Raw genomic sequence first — 13,798 nt, 5'->3', positions numbered from 1 at the left:
GTTAGATATAAGGTTGTCTAATATAAACAGGAAAATCATTTTTTTTTTCGCGCTGTAGAGTAATCGTTGACTCTGCGCCTAGTAATGAGTTAACAATATTTCTAAACGAAAAATTAACTAAATTATTTAAATACGAAATTATTTCTTCTAGTTTTAAAAATATATAATATCTATGCTTCGTTACTAGAAACATTAAAATTTAGAGGCAAAATTTCATTTGCTTACAGAAACATTTTTCTGCGTAGAGAAATTTTCTCTCGATCTAGCTTCAAAACCATTAATTGTTTTAGCATAACTGCGATTAAATATTATTTTGCAATAGTACCTGTGATAAGATAATACTACAGTGCCTTCCTTGCATGATCCATCATCCATGGTACACCTTCCCCTGTATCAAACATTCACAACTGATAATGTAACTTCATTACAAAAGTTACTCACCATTCCTTGTCATATCCTGTTGCATCGTCATTTCTCCAGCAGTAGATTCTTCGTGCATCTGCAAAGACAACGTCATGCGATGTAGAAAGAGATATATTTTATTCGCAAAATCAACTCCGACAGCGAGAAAAAGGAATTTGTTTTCTTCTACCATAGGACTAAGAACCTTTTTTCCCCCCTCTTTACGGTTAGCATGGAACTGTTGGATTAAGAATAAAGAGATGATTAATGCAAGTGTATTCAAAAATCTTGGAGATATTAATAGAAAAATCTGGCATCTTGAAGGATGGATGTTTATTTGAAGATTAATGAGAGTAATCGGAAATGTGGTAGTAAAGAATTTCCAAAACTTCGTTTGGAGGAAGAGTGGATTTATATACATTTACTCTGTAGGAAAAAGAACAATGACAGCAACAAGAAACTTTGGGCAGTAGTTCTTTACATATAAGATGGCGATAAAACACGATCAAAGCGCTTGATTTAAAAGCATTCACTTATTTTCAGACTTTTCTCACTTTCACACGTTTATTTTTTAACCAAATTAAAATTATTAAAATACATTTAAATGACTATTTTATATTGCTTGTGAGGTTGTAGAGTCATTAGGATATTTGGAAGTAGGCAAGATGAAAATTACGCAACTCCCTCGTCGGGAATCGAACCACGGACCTCTCAATTACGCGCTGAGCGTGCAGACCACCACATCACGAAGGCATGCCAAGAAGGCGGGAGAAATACCTTATAAGGTAATAAAACATATTTAGAAGTCTTTAAATATTAACTAATGTTTGAGGTATTTCGCTGAGAAATAAGTCCTCCACAATTCATCCCAAAATGGACTCATTCTAACAAAGAATTATAACACCGATTTTTTTTTTTTTTTTTTTTTTTTTTTTTTTTCAGTAAACATATGGTCATTAAATACTAGTATAGGAGCTTTAACCAATTCTCAGTTAATACGCCAGCCATCACCAAATTTAAATTTTGAAACAAATGTTTCAAAATTAGTGTAACGGCTTTCGATGTTAAAAGGTATATTTTTTACACGTCTTACAGTTATTTGTTACTAACTTATTAAAAATACTTTTAATATTCTTCATTTTAAAACTGCAAACCTTTTTATGTCTTATTTTTAAGCCTAAGAAATCGAAAAATAAAATTTAATGTAATCGTTACGTTATGATTCAAAACAAATATGTTTTTAATATAGAAACGTATAGTTAAACTGAATTGTACATGAGGAAGCGCATATGCTCACTTGTCTCAGGTGGAGAAATACCTAGGCACGGCTATTGTGGAAGCTCAGCCAGCTTCCATATCTTTGGCCCAAGGTTCGAATTCCAGAGAATGCGTGGATGCGAAATGTATAGTGTCTCTGCGGTATGGGGGACACTTAAAATACTATTGTGCGAAAAGTCCTCTTAAAAGGTTGGTGGAAGGAAAGATGGGTGGAAGTCTCTCGCATCTGCGTCACGAGGAATAGCGCCTGTTATCAACCTCTCTTTCAACGCCTGGATATCTCGCAGTGATTAACAACCGAGTGCTGACTTTTACTACGATGCGTGTGTGCGAAATCTCAAACTTTGCGTGGATATCAAGTTTATACCTGTACAGTGAGTGGCTTGTTTTTTTGCATACGCTTTTCTTTCAGTGATGTGTAATGATTAGTATGTTTTATTGTGAAAAATATTCCAAGTTTCTCAATTAATGTTACTGTGCTTTCTTTCAGTTCAAAGTGGCTTTACTGGTGAATATACCGATATCGAAAGATAGGCAGTTTGATTTCCTTTCGTTTGTTACTACTTGCATACTATTCTGATAATTCTCAGTGTAATATATGATGTGACTTGTAATTTGCGGTGCGGCATGACGGCATTTCAATTATTGGCAAGCGGTATGTCCTCTCAAGGAATTTAACTGTAGAGTCATTAGGATTTTTTTGAAGCAGGAGCCATAAAAATGAGCGACGACCTTGCCTGGATTTGAACCACAGACCTCTCGAATACTCGACGAGCGTGCTGACCACTACACCACGAAGTCATGCTAAGAAGGCGGGAGAAATACCTTATTAAAAGTAGTAAAAGACTACTGGATCCATCACTTGTGTTGTTTTCCATCAAAATTGAGTTCAAGCAAGTGCAGTGTAACAATTACTTGTAAAACCATTCTGGTGTCCCACCTACTTCTTCCTATACATACTAAATTTGGTACTGAACATTGCATCATAGCAAAGCACAATTGTGCATTTAATTTTAATTCAAGCTATTGCACGTCATTTCAATAATTTGGCATTTCTGATATTTTTCTTATTCAGAAAATAAAGACTACATGAAAATTTTATCACCTGCCTGAATTAATTTTTATCTAGTACGTTTTTTTTTTCTTTCGCCCCTACAATGCCAATAATTTTCTGCACAAAAAACAAAACAAAAAAAAAAAAAAAAAAAAGGGCAAATCTCCAAGCATGCTACTCAAATATTGACTTATTAATTTAAACCTTTATATGAAATGTTTGGAGAAGAATTCATTCATAATTCTGGTTTTGAGTGTTAGATCTGAATCTCTTGAAAACACTAAAAATTTTTTTTCCCTCAGTGCTATCAGCTTCCGATGTATCCTACTCCACTACCTATATCGTATTGATTATATATAAGACTGAATTCAACGCACTTCTGTGAATCAAAACCTTTGAAATGTTTAATAACATGTTTATACCAAAACAAAACTTCCAAGCATGGAGTTTCACGAAATCAAAGCCGTTTGCTCATAAATCACCGCAGCGGATGTGTGCAATATACAAGTCATTTCACGAAATGAGATGTTATTGGAGAGCGATAGAGTGATCTGCATTTTAGTGAACGTGCCTCGCGGAAATTGGAAAAGAGAGCTGACTTTTGCAAAAGGAAACATCGATTATTGGAAGAACGACAGCAATCACCTTTCAGTGAACAGTATACTCTTCTCATTTGCAAAGTAGCATTTTTAATTGGCAGAGAGTAGCAGCTTGTTAAATATTCCGTATACTTAATAAATAGTAATAATAATTCAAAATTATTTACTCTTACCTAACGCTTACACTTAACACTTTTCAAGTTTAATTTTCTTATAATGTAATAAGTTTATTACAAGCTGTTTGGCAGCTTTTCATTGGAAAATTTACAATAAATCTTGTGAAAAAGAGAATTAACTTATTTTTATACCAAAGGGCTTTTCGTCACCGAGGCACGTATTATATGGTATCAGAAAGAAATTGTATTTCTTGCAATAATAGTATAAAGTCTCATGAAAATTGTAATTCACATAAATTAAGTTCAGTAAATTTGACATCATTTAGGGCTATTATTAAAAGATAAATTACAATAATAATGATGAAATGTGCATATTTTCTTTAAAAGAAATGAAATATTTTAATTATGAATCAGTTATTTACTATTTTAATTGTGAATTGAGTAATGAACTGTTTTAATTTGAGATATCGTTTATAGATTCTAGAGAAAGTTGAAATAGAAGCATTTCTGAACAGGAGCTTATTGTATTGCTCATAGAGTTTATCTTTTAAAAATTTTTATACACATGAAAAATCTTGCTTTTTATAATACAGCTTGCTTTTTGTAACAACACTTACTACTGGTTATCGTATTTCCACATAAAGTACTGTAACTTGAAGAACGGTAATAAAAATATAAAGCTACTGGCGTCTTTTATGTCCAAATCACGGTAGCTATATTACCTTCTAGAGACATTAGGTTTTTTTTGAGGCAGAAGACGTGAAGTGCAGTGCCCTCGCTGGTACTCGAACCTTGGACCTCTCGAATACGCGTCGAGTATGCGTCCAATTACACCACAAAACGAATGCGGAAAGGGGGAGAAAATACGTTATATAGGCCGACTGCGCATTAGGGGACCCAGTCGACAAATTTTGGTGGTGATGAAGTATCGTACACACCTTTTATTTCGGACGCCACTTGGAGAGTCATTAGGCATTTTTTTTTTTTTTTTTTTTTTTTTTTTTTTTAAAGCAGGAGACTTGAAAATGTCAATACCTTCTTAAACAGAAGCTCAACTACCGATCGTGACGTCACAAACTAACGGCTGACCGTCGCCGTTGGACACCCCCTTCGTGCAGTAAAAGTATACGTGTTTTTAAAGCTTTACTAAGAGGATGGTTTCTTCTAATGATTGTATATTTACCTTTTTCTGCTTTACGTATATATATATATATACAGAGAGAAATATAGATGAAAATACATATTTCCAATTTATTCGCGAGTATAATATTGGAAACATATTCGTATGTACAGAAATATGTTATAAATTATTAATTTTTGTATGCTATTATTTGTTTGCACTTAAGATAACGCTTAAGTGACTTAAAATAAATGACAATAATAGAAAGTTAGGATTTCCGCCATACTAATAATATTCAAGTCACTTAACTGCATAACAAAGATACAGGAAGAATGTATGGGAATATTTTTAAGGAAGTTAAAAGCTTTTAAATTTCTGCAGGGCAAATATATGAGCACAAAAGGTTTTATTGAAGAAATTAATTTTATATTCACATATACACACAACTTGTATTGCAGTTCTTTCTTACTCTGAGAAACAGCAAGCTATTAGCCTAGATTTTCAATCCTTGTTACCACAGTGTACATGATAGAGCTTAATTAAATCAGGTAAAGTGCTGTGTAATAATAGGGTATCAGACGTTCCTTGCATTAATACTCCATCCCCCCGTTCTCCTGTACAGAAATTCACAATTTTAAATGAATTTTCCTCTGCCGCCATTTTAGCAAGTTGTTCAATAACATTCTCAAAATATGCTTCCAGTCATTACATTAAAATTTGATTTTTCATATAAATTAACAATAAATAGCAAATTTTCAATAAAGTTTGGTGCTGTAACTGGCATCTGTCGCAATACCGTTTTTATACTGTTGCAATGAAATTTTTATGCTACGAATAAAAACGAAGTTTGACTGAAGAAAATTTAAATTAATCTTACGTATCGTTAAATGTATGAATTTTTCTTTTCCTTCCACCTTGTTTGGACAGCAAATCATTTTCGTTTTGCAGCAATTCTTAAAGAATATGCTAGCAGCCACAAGAACAAGCAGTGTCTGTTGTTTGTTTTTCATTCTAATTACTGTATTAATTTAATTTAGTGGACGAGTGTTCATTCTCGCAAATTCAAGAAAATTTGTTGGACGAGTGTTCATTTTCACATGCCTCAAATGGTTAATATTTTTCATCGTTACGTAATAGTTCTATAGTGAGCTGGACTTCAATAGACCAGGGATTTTTACATTAAAAAAATAGATTCATTTTCAAAAGATATTTAGTTTATTAGTTTGGATATAACAATGTAATTATATGTGGGTTGGCATCGTTCATTTATAATCGGATGACGCGAGAAGCTGTGAGAGGAAATCTTTCACTTTTTCGCTGACGAAGGCAGACGATTCCGCCATTAAGACGATGACGCGATTAAAAGATGTTTGAATGTAAAGATGATTCCTTCTCTTCATCTGAAAATAATCTCACCTAGTTCCTTCTACGAATGTAATTACTTTGTAGTAGTTTGTAGCAACTATTCATGTTTCATTAAATATTCAACTTTTACATAAATCGAACTAGTTTATTAGCCCCTAGACAGCCATCTAAGAAGTAAGTTTACAAACATCATATTCCTAGACAGTAAGTACCGATTCTACAGATTTGGGTGCTCAGGCCGGTATGAGTCTAGGAAGAAGCATTATGAATATTACAAAATAAGTAAGTTTTGTTTCGATTATTTCCACATTGTTACTTCTAAGAATAGTGTTCTATGATACTGTGAATTAAGATGACTACCTTGAATTCTATTCCTAGAATTTCAAATTCTTTAAAGACTGGGCCTACTAAGTCAATTAAACTTTTACATCAAATTGTGTTTGGAACTTTGGGTGATCGAAAAAATAGAGCTAGATTGCGTAACTTTTGCGGTTTTCCATCTGATTTTAATATTGAAGAAACAAAACAAAAATTACTTAAAACTTTTACTGCAAACGATTTTATTTCTGTGTGTAATTTGTTACATCTTAATTATGATTCAAATCCTGATAAAAACTGTGATTTAATATTGGATAGTCAGCTTTTAAAATCCGAAACTGATGACGATGATGAGTTATCTGAAAACGAAAGTGTTTATGATTCTGATAAAAATGATGATATTAATTCTGTTCTGTCAGAATCACCTCCCATAAATAACTCAGTGGATGAAAACATTATAATGCCTAGCAGTATTTCCTTACATTTTCGTGATATTTTAGAAACTGTTTCTGAATTTAATGGCACTGATACATATCCAGTTGAATCCTTCATTGGTGATTTAGAAGAATCTTTTAAATTATTTAAGTTATCGGAATTACAGAAAATTGTGTTTGCTAAAAAATTGCTTACTGGTTCTGCTAAAGTATTTATTAGGTCTTTGAAGGGTATAATATCATGGGACAAATTAAAAGAAAATCTTTTATCTGAATTTGGTTCTAAAATAAACAGTGCACAACTTCATAATTTGTTACAAAAACGACACTTAAAACCTGGTGAGTCACTTTCCGAATATTTAATTGCCATGCGTGAAATAGCCAGTCGCGGTTCTGTTGATGATTCATCAATTCTTGATTATGTAATCAATGGGATACCAGATCAGAGTAGTAACAAAATTGTTTTGTACGGTTGTAAAACTATTTCTGAATTCAAAGAGAAATTAAAAATTTATGAGAAAATTCGCGTTCCAGATACGAAGAATAAGGGTTATTCAAGTACTAACACACAAAATAAAACACGCGCTGTACATAGTAAGATTAAAGAGCCAAGGTGTTATAATTGCGGAAGTTTAGGTCATAAGTCTAATTTTTGTAACAATAAGAGTAAAGGATTTAAGTGTTTTAAATGCGATTTGTTTGGACACAAGGCCATAGATTGTTCGAAAACATCATCTAAAAATATCCAAGATGCCAAAGCTGTTACTCCGATAACTCAGACTTGTCAGAAAGAAATGCATAAAATTGTTAATTTGGGTAATTTGCAAATTGATGCGTTAATAGATACTGGTAGTCAGGTAACGTTAATCCGAGAAGATATACATAAGAAGATAGGTTCTCCTGAACTTAAGTCGGCAGATCTACAGTTAACGGGGTTTGCTAATGGAAAAATTAAGCCTATAGGAAGATTTGAAGGTGAATTCGAAATTGATGGTTCTTCATTTCGATCAAATATTTGTGTTATCGCAGAAAACGAAATGTTTTTACAAGCGATCATTGGTACTGATATTATAAGGCAAGGGGAATTAACTGTAAATAAAAAAGGAGTCGAAATTAGAAAATTGCAACCTGAAAACTATTTGATGTGCATTCGTGATATTTATAATGACGAGGAAATTGATTTAAGTCATATCAAAGACGGAATACATAGAAATGAAATACTACACTTGGTAAGGAATTATGAGCCGAATAAAATAAAAACATCTGGCCTGAAGATGCGAATAGTGCTGACAGATCAACTTCCAGTTTATTGCTCGCCGCGACGCTTTCCCCCAGCTGAGCAGCGTGAAATTGATAAATAGATTTCGGAGTGGTTGGAGAAACAAATCATTAAACAAAGCTGTTCTGATTACGCAAGTAATATCGTGCTAAGTAGGAAAAAATGTGGCTCATAGAGACTTTGTGTGGATCATCGGCGCCTGAATAAAAAAATAATTCGCGATCGCTTTCCTCTGCCATTAATTGATGATGTTATTGATAAATTACAAGCAGCAATGGTATTTACAACACTAGATTTAAAGAACGGATTTTTTCATGTTGAAGTGGACGAAGAAAGTAGAAAATACACATCTTTCGTGACACAAAACGGACAGTATGAATTTCTGAGGGTCCCGTTCGGTCTTGCCAACAGCCCAAGTGTTTTCCAAAGATACATCTACGATATATTTCGTGATCTTTTAAAGGACAATATTGTTGTAATCTATATGGAGGACATCATTATTCCTTCCGAAAATGAAGCTCAGGGAATTCAAAAATTGAAACGCGTATTACAGACTGCATCGGAATATGGACTAGAACTAAACATTAAGAAATGTCAATTTTTGAAGCGCGAAATCGAATTTTTAGAACACAAAATTAAAGATGGGAAATTATATCCCTCTTCTTCTAAAACGAAAGCAGTAATTAACTTTCCAGAACCTAAACGTGTAAAAGCTGTTCAAAGTTATTTAGGTTTAACTGGTTACTTCAGAAAATTTATACCTAATTATTCATTAATTGCAAAACCGCTTAGTGATTTACTGAAGAAAGATTCTAAATTTAAATTCGAAACTAAAGAACTTTATGCTTTTAACGAATTGAAACGCATATTGACATCAGAACCTGTTTTGTGTATTTATAATCCGAAAGCAGAAACCGAAATACACACTGATGCTAGTGCTGACGGTTATGGTGCGGTTCTGTTACAGAAATCCTTAATTGATAATCAGATGCATCCGGTTTATTATATGAGTAGGAAAACGACAGACATTGAACGTAAATATTCGAGCTACGAATTAGAGGTTAAAGCAGTAGTAGAAGCTCTTAAAAAATTCAGGGTGTACGTATTAGGCATACCATTTAAAATCGTGACAGATTGTAATGCATTCAAACAAACTATGAGCAAGAAAGACATTTGTACTAAAATATCTAGATGGGCATTAATGTTACAAGATTATGATTACACAATCGAACACAGATCTGGCACCCGTATGGGACATGTGGATGCTCTTAGTCGAAATCCTGTATGTATTGTAATTCAAGATGGTATAACATTTAAAATAATTCAAGCTCAAGAAACTGACGAAAATATAAAAGTTATAAAAGAAGTTTTGAAGTCTAAGCCATATGAAGATTATTGTTTGCGGAATAACGTGCTTTACAAAATGGTGAATGGAATTGAAGCACTAGTAGTACCTGAGATTATGCAAATTGAAGTAATTAAAGACGCACATGAATGAGGTCATTTTGCTGCCAAACGTACTGAAGAACATGTGAGACAACATTTTTATATCCCTAAATTGAAAGAGAAAATTGAAAAATGTATCGCAAATTGTATTACCTGTATACTGGCCAACCGGAAATCTGGAAAGAAGGAGGGATTATTACATCCTTTACCTAAAGAAGATATTCCTCTAAACACTTACCACATAGACCATTTGGGACCTTTGGAGAGTTCTAACAAGAATTATAAATACATTTTCGCGGTTATTGATTCGTTTACAAAATTAGTTTGGTTACATCCAACTAAAACCACCTCTAGTAAAGAAGTAATAGCTAAACTTGAAATTCAAAAATCATTATTTGGAAATCCCTGCAATATAGTAGCTGACAGAGGTACTGCATTTACTTCTCAAGAATTTGCTGATTATTGTACTAAGGAAAATATTCATCTATCCTTAATCACAACAGGATTACCAAGAGCCAATGGACAAGTAGAGCGGTTGAATTCCACTATCATATCAGTCATTTCTAAGTTGGCTATAGAAGACCCTACTAAATGGTACAAACACGTAAATGATGTCCAGCAAATAATTAATTCGACTTTTCAGAGGAGTATCAATTCGACACCTTTCGAGCTTTTGTTTGGTACGAAGATAAAGACGAATAAAGACAGGAAGATTAAAGAACTAATAGAAGCTGAAATTCAGAGGGACTTTATCGAGTCTAGAGAAAATCTACGTAAAGAGGCGAAAGAGCAGATTCGGAAGATCCAGAAAGAGAATCGAAAGACTTACAATCGAAGTCGAAATCTCCCTCGTAAATACAAGATCCATGATATGGTAGCTATTAAACGCACTCAACTAGGGCCAGGTATAAAGCTAAAATCCAAGTTTTTAGGTCCATACAAAATCACCAAGGTGAAACCTAATGACACATACGACGTGGAGAAGGTTGGTTTTACCGAAGGACCTTTCAAGACTAGTACCTGTGCTGAATACCTGAAAACATGGACAGACGATCTTTGATAATGAAATACCAATTTTGATGATTCCTGATTATAAACTTTTTCCCAGGTTGACAAATTTCTCCCGATTTGACTAATGGACTTGGACTATTATTTTAAAGACGTGAAGTAATTTAAGAAGACTGAAGATGATGTCTAAGGATGAAATGTATGAAGAAATACGGCTTAAAGAAGATGATTTTGAGAAGACGCATTCGAATGACGGATCTTGAAGATATCTAAGACGCATTCAGAAGACGTATCCAGACGGTATCTAAAAAGACGCATTCAGAAGACGTATTCAGATGATGTTTAAGAAGACGTAAATACGAAGATGAATTGTTCCAGACAACATCAAAGGAAGAGGTGTTTGTAAAATACATGTATTCAGATAGACTGTTAAAGATGAACGAACACTGAAAGAGCATTTAAGAAGAGCTAACGCCGTTATTTCTGAGGATGTTAAGATGATGAGAAAAGATGGCTGAAATAAACCATTTAAGACGACGTTTCCATCAATAGTAACTAAAAATCTCTTTTTTTGTTTTTTTTTTAATTTTATTTTTCAGATCCCTAGATGTAGACAGTGGTGCTACCACAATGCGAGGCCGCATTCCATCAGGATGGACGAGCAGTTGTGGGTTGGCATCGTTCATTTATAATCGGATGACGCGAGAAGCTGTGAGAGGAAATCTTTCACTTTCTCGCTGACGAAGGCAGACGATTCCGCCATTAAGACGATGACGCGATTAAAAGATGTTTGAATGTAAAGATGATTCCTTCTCTTTATCTGAAAATAATCTCACCTAGTTCCTTCTACGAATGTAATTACTTTGTAGTAGTTTGTAGCAACTATTCATGTTTCATTAAATATTCAAGTTTTACATAAATCGGACTAGTTTATTAGCCCCTAGACAGCCACCTAAGAAGTAAGTTTACAAACATCATATTCCTAGACAGTAAATACTGATTCTACATATATATAATAACAATGTTAACTCGCATTAGGAATTTAATTTATTTCTTATGTTATACAAAACTGTGCACTTTATATTGCAATTTAAAAAAACCATGAGCATGTTTGTTGCCTTTTATTTATAAAATTTCTTTTTAAAATATAAGTTTCTTTGTAAAAACTTCTAGTACAAAAATATATTTAGTATTAAATTAAATACTTTCTTTTCTGCTATATATATATATGAACTTGTAGAGTTTATATTTATTTTAACTAACATTTATTTTAAGTTTAAACTATCTTTCCTGTCAAGCCTTACTTTCCCCTGGAACTGCCAATGCCAGAGTATGTAAATTTTAGTAGAACGCGCAAGGATTCAAATTATCAGCGGAATTATTCTGATTTAAATAGAAAGGAAACGAGTTCGAGGTGTGATATTCTTACTTCACGAGGGCGGAGGTAGTTGGCCAGAAATTGAAAAACCCCGCGTTTCGGCCTGTGTGCTTGCCTGGAAGTAGTGTTAATCGTTCAAGTGATATTCAAGTTTGCTGAATTAGCAGCGGTATTGTAAAACGCGGTGAGTTAGTTACTTTTAGAGAGCCTCGTAGTTAGAGTCTAGTCTTTAGTTTCTTTTCAGGTTATTATTTTTATTTGACCGCCGAGTTGGCGCAGTTTGTGAGCGTCAAGAGCACGCACTTGTAATTTATTACGTTGAATAAAAAGGGACTTAAACCCTTAACAAGACTCTGTCTTTTATCCAGTTTTCACAGTCACCTCTTGGTTGCGTGCAAGTTGGAGGCGCGCAACGCTACAAACTTAAAAGTTTCAAGTTATAAAAGTAATGAACGGTCAAAAATTAGAGATTTTTAAAGGTAAGTGAATATTTAGCAATCATACAACTCCATATATAATTAAAAATAATAAGAATTTTAATTTCTAACTAGGTTTAACTTACATTAGACTACTTCGAAGTGGAAAAATATTCTCGAGGTATCTTTTTTAACTATTTCTTTAAAGAATCTGGTTGTTTAGGAAATCTGTAACTGATACGTTAAGGTTGTCATTATAATTTCCTAGGCGTAACGGCACACAGTACTTTAAAACATAATGAAAACCGACAAAAAAAACCAAGATTAAATTAAACTTAATAGACATTCAGCCCTCTAAACAATGCTATGGTTCACTAACGCGTCCTTTCACGACCAAGGACGAAATTCCCCTAACCTCCTAATGCCATCGAGATGGCCTTGCTTCGACCGAAGGGTCCATCTTTCGCACCCCATCGAGATAGCCAACAGTTTGAGACGTCATTAAAATTTCAGGCTTCAATAGGGAGGTTTCTGTTTAAGAAGGTACCGCTGTACTCATACACCCTGTATGCAGTGTTATCAAAAGCTTTATTAGTTACCGATATCCTAAATTGCTTAGTTATCCTCTTAAGCTCTTTCCACCAGCTCATATTAGCCTTTAGACAAAACAATCGAAGATTCTACGTTAGGCCTAAGATGGGTGTTTTCCAACCATATTCAGTTCTGTCTCCTCCTATATATTCCCATTTTCTGAGATCAAACCTGACTCTAGACATCAACAGACTGGATTTAGAAATATGATTTTTAATCAGCGTCACTCAGCTCTCAACATTAGCTACAGCACTGTCAAATAGAAACTTTATTGTAGGTTTTTTTTAAATTTAAGGTCAAAATCTTGACCATTTTCAGTTCATCTGAAAATTTGTAAGTTTGTAATTCATCCAGTATAGTTTATTCAGAAACATAATTAGAAAAAAGACAGCTTTGAGGACGATCTGACTTCTCGTCGATGATGATAGAAAGAGTATCAAAATCATTGTTGCACTTTCATTTCTCTTTTTCGCATATATTTCAAATTAAGGTTTTTATTTTTTATATTTCCTCTATTAAGATTTTCTTTACGTCCTGTACATAAAATTCAAACTTAATTTAGCTATTTTGTTGTATTTAATTTTTTATTTGCTTGCGTTATTCTTAGCAACAATTAAGGCTAATTTATTTAATGCATTCTATTTAAGTTTCCTTATATTACTATTAATAATACTACTATCATTTTTAATTACATAAAATTTAACTATGCGTTTCGATGCTAAATAGGCGCATTGAAAAATGTGCGCTTTCTTCATGCATAGCCAATTTGATAATTATAAAACTGCCTAAACACAGAAAAATAATAGTGAAAATTTAAAAATTACGCAAATAAAAAGAAAGTTTTAAATGGAAAATGCAAAACAAAACTGAGTATATACAGTGAAATTTCAAAAGTGTGAATATGGAGGTAAACATCTATACTATGCAGTAATTAATTTTGTAGAAGAAGAGATATAAAACAGAAGTAATAGACCATGAAATCTCATGTATAGTA

The 13,798-nt window shown here is 33.2% G+C and overlaps 1 long non-coding RNA gene across 1 annotated transcript in view; it reads right to left on the bottom strand.

Moving 5' to 3' along the window:
- Nucleotides 1–13,798, bottom strand: part of LOC146997160 (uncharacterized) — a 159,036-nt gene that overhangs the window by 91,526 nt on the left and 53,712 nt on the right. The window contains exon 2 of the long non-coding RNA XR_015041001.1: nucleotides 442–499. This is a non-coding gene — a long non-coding RNA (uncharacterized LOC146997160). The remainder of the gene's footprint in view (nucleotides 1–441; nucleotides 500–13,798) is intronic.

This window comes from Stegodyphus dumicola, chromosome 5 (assembly GCF_044657685.1).
Source record: "Stegodyphus dumicola isolate Sdum_Otavi_A_Nest chromosome 5, ASM4465768v1".
NCBI classification, from domain to species: Eukaryota; Metazoa; Arthropoda; class Arachnida; order Araneae; family Eresidae; genus Stegodyphus; species Stegodyphus dumicola.
Note: the sequence above shows the minus strand (reverse complement) of the source record. Positions and strands in the feature narration are given on the sequence as shown.